Source organism: Apodemus sylvaticus, chromosome 1, assembly GCF_947179515.1.
Source record: "Apodemus sylvaticus chromosome 1, mApoSyl1.1, whole genome shotgun sequence".
In the NCBI taxonomy this organism is placed as follows: Eukaryota; Metazoa; Chordata; class Mammalia; order Rodentia; family Muridae; genus Apodemus; species Apodemus sylvaticus.
In genome coordinates, this window is record NC_067472.1 from 9,097,196 (window position 1) to 9,103,703 (window position 6,508).

Consider the following 6,508-nt stretch of genomic DNA (forward strand, 5'->3'; position numbering starts at 1 on the left):
TTAGAGTATTGAGGCATTGTTATTGTTAGTGGTAGAGTTTCTAGATTTAGTGAGTTGGTGATCCTAAATAGGTCATAATGAAAAAAAAAAACAATCTCTAACTTTAGCCCTAGGATATTTAGGACTCAGAGAGACATTACATACTATTTTTTCCCAAGTTCTCAACCTCTTTAAGAAGATAATTGGATAAATTACTGTAGAGAATAGCCTCTATTGGGTACAAAAGTTCTCAATTTTTTGGATTAAGAATTGGAAACTTTTTTTGGTTTGTTTTAAGTTCTCCTTTTACTAAATATATGAAATTTCTAAAGAATTAATTGTTATAACTTGTGACATTTAAAATTTTAATTGAGAACAATTCCTGCCTTAATAACTTCATAGATCAAAGAATTTAATTTCTATAATACTTTAAAATTAGTGAATCATATATATTTCAACACATGAATATGTTAATAACTAAAGAAAAATATACACTGACAATAAGCGGATTAAACAATAAGGTTCCCAGAAATAAAAAGATTGAGGATGTTTTAGATCAAAATAACTTTTATCAGTTCCCTAACTAATTGATTAGGGTATATCAAGTTAAGACGTATTATTTTATTAGGTTATATCAAACATGATTATTTCAGTTGTAACTGTACAAGTTAATACTCAAAGTTGTCATATACTGTAACTAACTCAATTTAGTTGGTATTGAGAAATTCCAAGTGACAGCTCATAGGACTGGCATCAGAGGGAAGTGATTAATAGTAGATTAGAGTTTGAATAAATGTCTTAAAAATGTTTTCACATCCAAAGCAGAAGTTCTCTCATCTTTGATTATGTGCTGTATTGACTTTGATAACTGAATATGGTAATGTAAAGTTCTTAGCAAAGATATAAGAGTTTTTAATATTGTTAAGATGTTTAATTGTCTTTCATGTTAAAGAACGTTTTGCCTGTATGTAGGTATGTATATGTATTGTGTTCATGACTGCTATCACAGAATTCAGAAAAAGAATCCCCTGGAACTAAGTTATGGATGGATGGTTGTAAGTCACCATGTGGGTGCTGAGATAAAAATCCCAATCAACTGCAAGACAACAGTTGTTCTTAACAATTGTAACATCTCGTCATCCCTATAGGAGAATGTTATGCAATTATTTCTAGAACTCTCACGAACATAAACAATTAGAATGGACCAATGCTGTCCCTCAGGAGAATTAAAGACTAGTAACAAAGATCAGCTTTTCCAACAAAACCATTATAATTGACTCAGCCATAAGGCAACTCTGTTGCTGATTGCAAATGAACAAGTATTGCCTAGAAAAATATGTGTGCAAGCAATGCACAGTATAGGTGAGCACAGCTGAGCTCACCTGCAGACTATAGAGCTATAGTCTGACTATAGTTTAAATCCTTGAATTTGACTTATTTTGTTACACAGCAATAATGATTACATGAATGATGTTTGCTACAAAAGGAGCAAAAATTGATATCTGTTTCCATCAAAAGCAGTTATTTCATTTATTTGACTCCCCCGGCCATTTTATTAAGTTCACAACTCTAGATTTATTGTCCCTTCACTCAATTCTAAGGCAGCTGGAGTCTAAAATTTCCTGAACTACAGGGTGACATCAAAACCAAAGTTCCTTGTGTCTGCCACTCTGGGATATCCTTATATTTTCTGAGCCTCCACGTACGGAATTCTGATTGGGATTTTTTGAATGGGTTCCACTCTGCCCTTTACTAGAAATCAATGAGAATCAATAGGACACACATAAAATGTGAGTCAGTAATTTTAATACTGCATCATTAAAGGAATATCCTAACTCACTATGGTACATTTAGAATCTAACCAAATGTTCTTTTTGGAGAAATAAACAATTTTAATAAAAAAAAAAACTTTGGTAAATGAGACCACAGATAATGTTCATTGGGAATCAATGTACACAGTCACTCAGGTATTTCTCATTCTAAAGCATGACGCATATTTGTTTAGCAAGTAGCTGAGGGTGACAGCGAGAGAGAAAGAGGGGCAGGAACAATTCTACAGTCTGGAGCAGTGGGAAATGGGTGCACTAGAGCAAGCACCAAATACTCTACTTCAATGCCAATGCTTCTGTTTTCTATAGATGTGGCTTCTTTTCATAGCAAATCATGTCTTTGAAGCCATGGAGGAGCTGCTGACAACTGCAGCCTTCTATCTAAACTGTGACTCTATAATCACAATTTTTAAATGATATTTGCATAAAGTCTAGATTTTGGCATTAGTATAAAATAACACCCATTCTTTTCAAAAACCAGCAGAGAGATTAAAATAGATAAAAAAATACTCTTTATACAACGGTTTTTAGATTAACGAAAATGCTGAACCATTCTAATGATAGAGAAATTGCTTCCACAATTTTCGATTGAAGGGGTCTAAAATTTGTCAAGCTTATCAAAAGTGCATAAGCAATGAAGAAGTACAAGTTTATAAGCAATTATGGAGCACATTAATTCCATAACATGAATAATTTTCCTGCTTCATTACTGTTGGTATAACTCTTGTGGGAAAGGCAGGAAGACAATAAATATGTGTCGAGAAAATATTTTTATGAGCATACTGAAGTATTCTGCTTGATTAGCATGTGGTAAATTAATTTTATTTCATTGATATTGTCTTCTTTGTAGCCTCTGTGCTTGCTGCGATTGGTAGGGTATATTCTGCTAGAAATTAAAACCACATTTGAATAAAACAGCAAAACACCTTAGACAAGCCTATATAAAAGGTGAGCAATTGGGACAATGACACTGGGAAATCTGTGAGGAAAAGGTGATATGATGGCAGAAAACCATGACAACCTAAATTATGGAAGGGAAAGCATCACTTGTGGTATCCAGAAGATAACAATTTGCATAATGAAAGTGAACTTGGAAAGTTGATTCCCATGCAGAATATTTTATGCTCCACTTGGCTTCATTTTAAAGTCTGTAAAAAGTTAGCAGGACAAAGAGCTGAACTGAGCAAGAAACTGCTTAGTGTGCACGAGGCATTTACAGACTATCTCAGATGTAGGACTCACCTGGCTATAAAATTGTTTATCCTCAGTCTTCTCAGAAAGTGAAGATTTTTAAAAATGAAATATGGCTTGGACAAAAGCACAAACTTAACAAACCTACAAATGATGCTAAGAACCCACAGTAAAATGTGAGAACATAATCTCAAGAGTTGTCCTCTAACATTTATACTTGTACTCCCCATACATGACAACACACATACACACACACATATACACACACACACACACACACACACACACACACACAAACACACACACATCAGCAGCAGCACCAGCAGCAGCATTGATAATAACTAACTAATAAATAAATACTCCTCTTTACAATCTTTGTAAGGCTTAAGTTGTCACCATCTGACTTTTAGTTTTACCAAAGAAATTATAAGTATTCTAAAAGTGTCTTTCCATAAACACATAGCAGCTTGGTACAAAGAAGAGAGGGTCTTGTCTATTAGCCTTTAACCTACCTGTCTGTCGTCTGTCTGTCTCTGTGTGTTTATAATCTAATTTATCTATTCTATCAATATATCTATTGAATCTATTATCATCTCATTTGAATGTCTGATTTCTATCTTGATCTATTCTTCCATAAGTTTGTTTATTTAAGCTCAATAAGAGACTAAAAGAGTTGCCTCAATGATTAAGGTTGCTGTGCCTTGCATACTGTGCTGTGACTAACACTAAATCAAACACTGTGCCTAGGAGTTTGAGACATTATTTAGTGGATATTCTTGAGTGAGATGGTTATGCCTAATACAGGTGAAATAAACACATTGCTATATCAAAAACCTGTTAAGACAATACAGGAGTGAAAAGTAAAAAAAAAAATCCATAATTAAATGAGAAAAATGAGTTCAGGCCAGACAAAACCTGCACACATTCCCTCCACCTTTAGCTTGTTCTCTAGCTGGTTATAGACGGGCAGTTTTTGGGTTTGATCTATCATCCTATCAGCTACTAAATATAACCCAGCTCCAGGCTTCGTTTCTTACTTCAGTTGCTACTCCCCTTTTCCTGGCAAGCACACATCTGTTTACAACAGTCCATTAGTTTTGATGTTTGAAGGGTTTCTCTGAAGTCTATGGCAGTTCCTGGTTGCTTACCATGCCCTATCTCTGCTTTCTGCTTGAGCCAAGATTCTTGGAAAATATTTCACTTTGTCCACATCCTTTAACACTGTTTGGATTTGTGGGTGTGCATTCAAGCAAGGTGGGGAGGCCCATGGAGGAGAACAGATCCCTGCTGTGTCTGTCAAGTGTTGGAGAAATTCATGAGAGGCAGAAGATCTGTCTCAAGGGGCAGGGTATGTGGCTTCTTTTATCATAGGCTAATAGAACAGAGCTGTTAGGTAATGCTGGACATGCTCCAGTGAGGATGGGACATGCTGGGTATATGTTGGTTAGGCAGTTGACTTTATCACTCTAGAACAGCTTAGCCTCACTATTACCTTGGTCTGAGGATGAAGAATTGACCATCATTCTATCTAGGTCCGAGTCAAAGGCTGTATCAGCATTCCTTCTACTATAATGGCTCTGAAGAGCCAACAGTTTCAGATAAACCTTGACTGGTCTGATCATTTCTACTCTGGTGCAAGTCACAGCAATGGCAAAATTCTCTCTAAGCTGCCTTTGGATATGTTGTTGTCATGTTTGGCACACAGTTCTGAGACTACAAGGTAAATTGAAATGCAAGGGCAGCCTACGTGTGACTCATACTCTCAGGGGGTACCTTGTAATGTGTATCTCCATCACCACATGGATTACAGGATAAAATATGTGTTGCTATGCTGCAAAAGAACCACTACATTTCTTCTCCAAAATTTCACCAACATTTTTGCTGTCTTCAGGTAACTCTTGTTTCATTCAACTATTGCATTAATGAAGGTAGAAATGACCATTCTAGCTACTATTATCGGCAGGTATTTCCTTTATAGAAGGGAATTGGGGAAAATTCTAGTGATGTTGATATTGCTCTTGATACCAATGTTTCATGAAATGTTTGGAATGTTAACAACAACAAACAACAGCAACAACAAACAACAACAACAAACAACAACAACAAACCTTCCCCGTGGGACAGCAGTGCATAGACTTTATTATTTAGAGTAGGCACAAAATTGAGGTTTTGAATACGTTTGTTCTCTAGATTCCTTATCTCTATTATCTCTACTGTATCCTCGTGATGCTAATGCTGTCACAGTGAATTTCAGAGACAGAGAGTTTTGCACAGTGAACTACTAAACTGTGCATTGTCAAATTTGAGAGTGTTATTGTTCATGAGTCCTAGACCAAAAATCTAGAGTCATGAATAATTTTATTAATGTCCACACTAACCAATGGAATATGTGTAGATTGTCTGCTAGTTTTGTATAACTTTTGCATCGATCTATCTCTCCCTCCACAATTTCTTCACTGATGGTTAATTAACTTTCCCATATATGAGAGAAAAGGTGAAGTCATATTTCTCTGCCTATTACAAGAAACTGTCAGTTGTCACCCTTCATCTTTTTTCATTCCAGATATTTGAAGGATAAATCCTTCTATTGTGTTTACAGAAGCACTACGTGAATCTGAATATTTTATTATTAGAGCATTGCATTGACAAATTTCCAAGAAGTGGTAATTTATGGTCTTGCACATCACCATGCTGAGGTAATGGAGAATAAGTGTTTATGACGAGAAATGGCTCGAGCAGATGATTACAGCAACATCAGTCATTGTTTGTCCCCCCTGACTCTCATCCTGTTCTGAAACTTAATTCACTGCCCAAACCGCAGCTCAGATTATACCATTAGACTGTGTCATTAGAAGGAAAATAGCAAATGCAGTCACTGCAGCTTTTGTGCTGACTCAAATAATTTAATCAGAGCTTCTTCACACGATATGCTAGAGGAGAGATCTTCAGACCTTGTATAGATTCAGAAACTTGTTTTGGTTAATGCTGATCAGTACGGATTGAGGAGAGAGGCAGGTGATTAGACGAGCCATAACATTTTCTAAAGAGACATCAAAAAACAGACAGAGATACACGCAGGATTCCAAAGCATGTGGTAAACATCAGATACTATGAGTACTACAGACTGAAAAATCACATCTGACTCTAAGGTACCAGCATTAAATTATGCAGAATGTGGTTGATATTTCTATATACCAATGTAGATAATCAGCCATTTAGTAAATCTCTGTGTTTCATGATTCCTAACCTCCGAATAATCCCCAGGAACCCTTTATTCCTAAAGCTCCACAAGATATTGGTGAGATGTTCTGTTTCTGGGCTTATTTATCTTCCCAATAATCAGTTTTACCAACTCAGTTATGATAATTCCTAAAAATAATCTCTCTCTCTCTCTCTCTCTCTCTCTCTCTCTCTCTCTCTCTCTGTCTGTCTCTCTCTCTCTCTCTCTCTCTCTCTCTCTCTGTGTGTGTGTGTGTGTGTGTGTGTGTGTGTGTGTTGGGGGTGTCAAT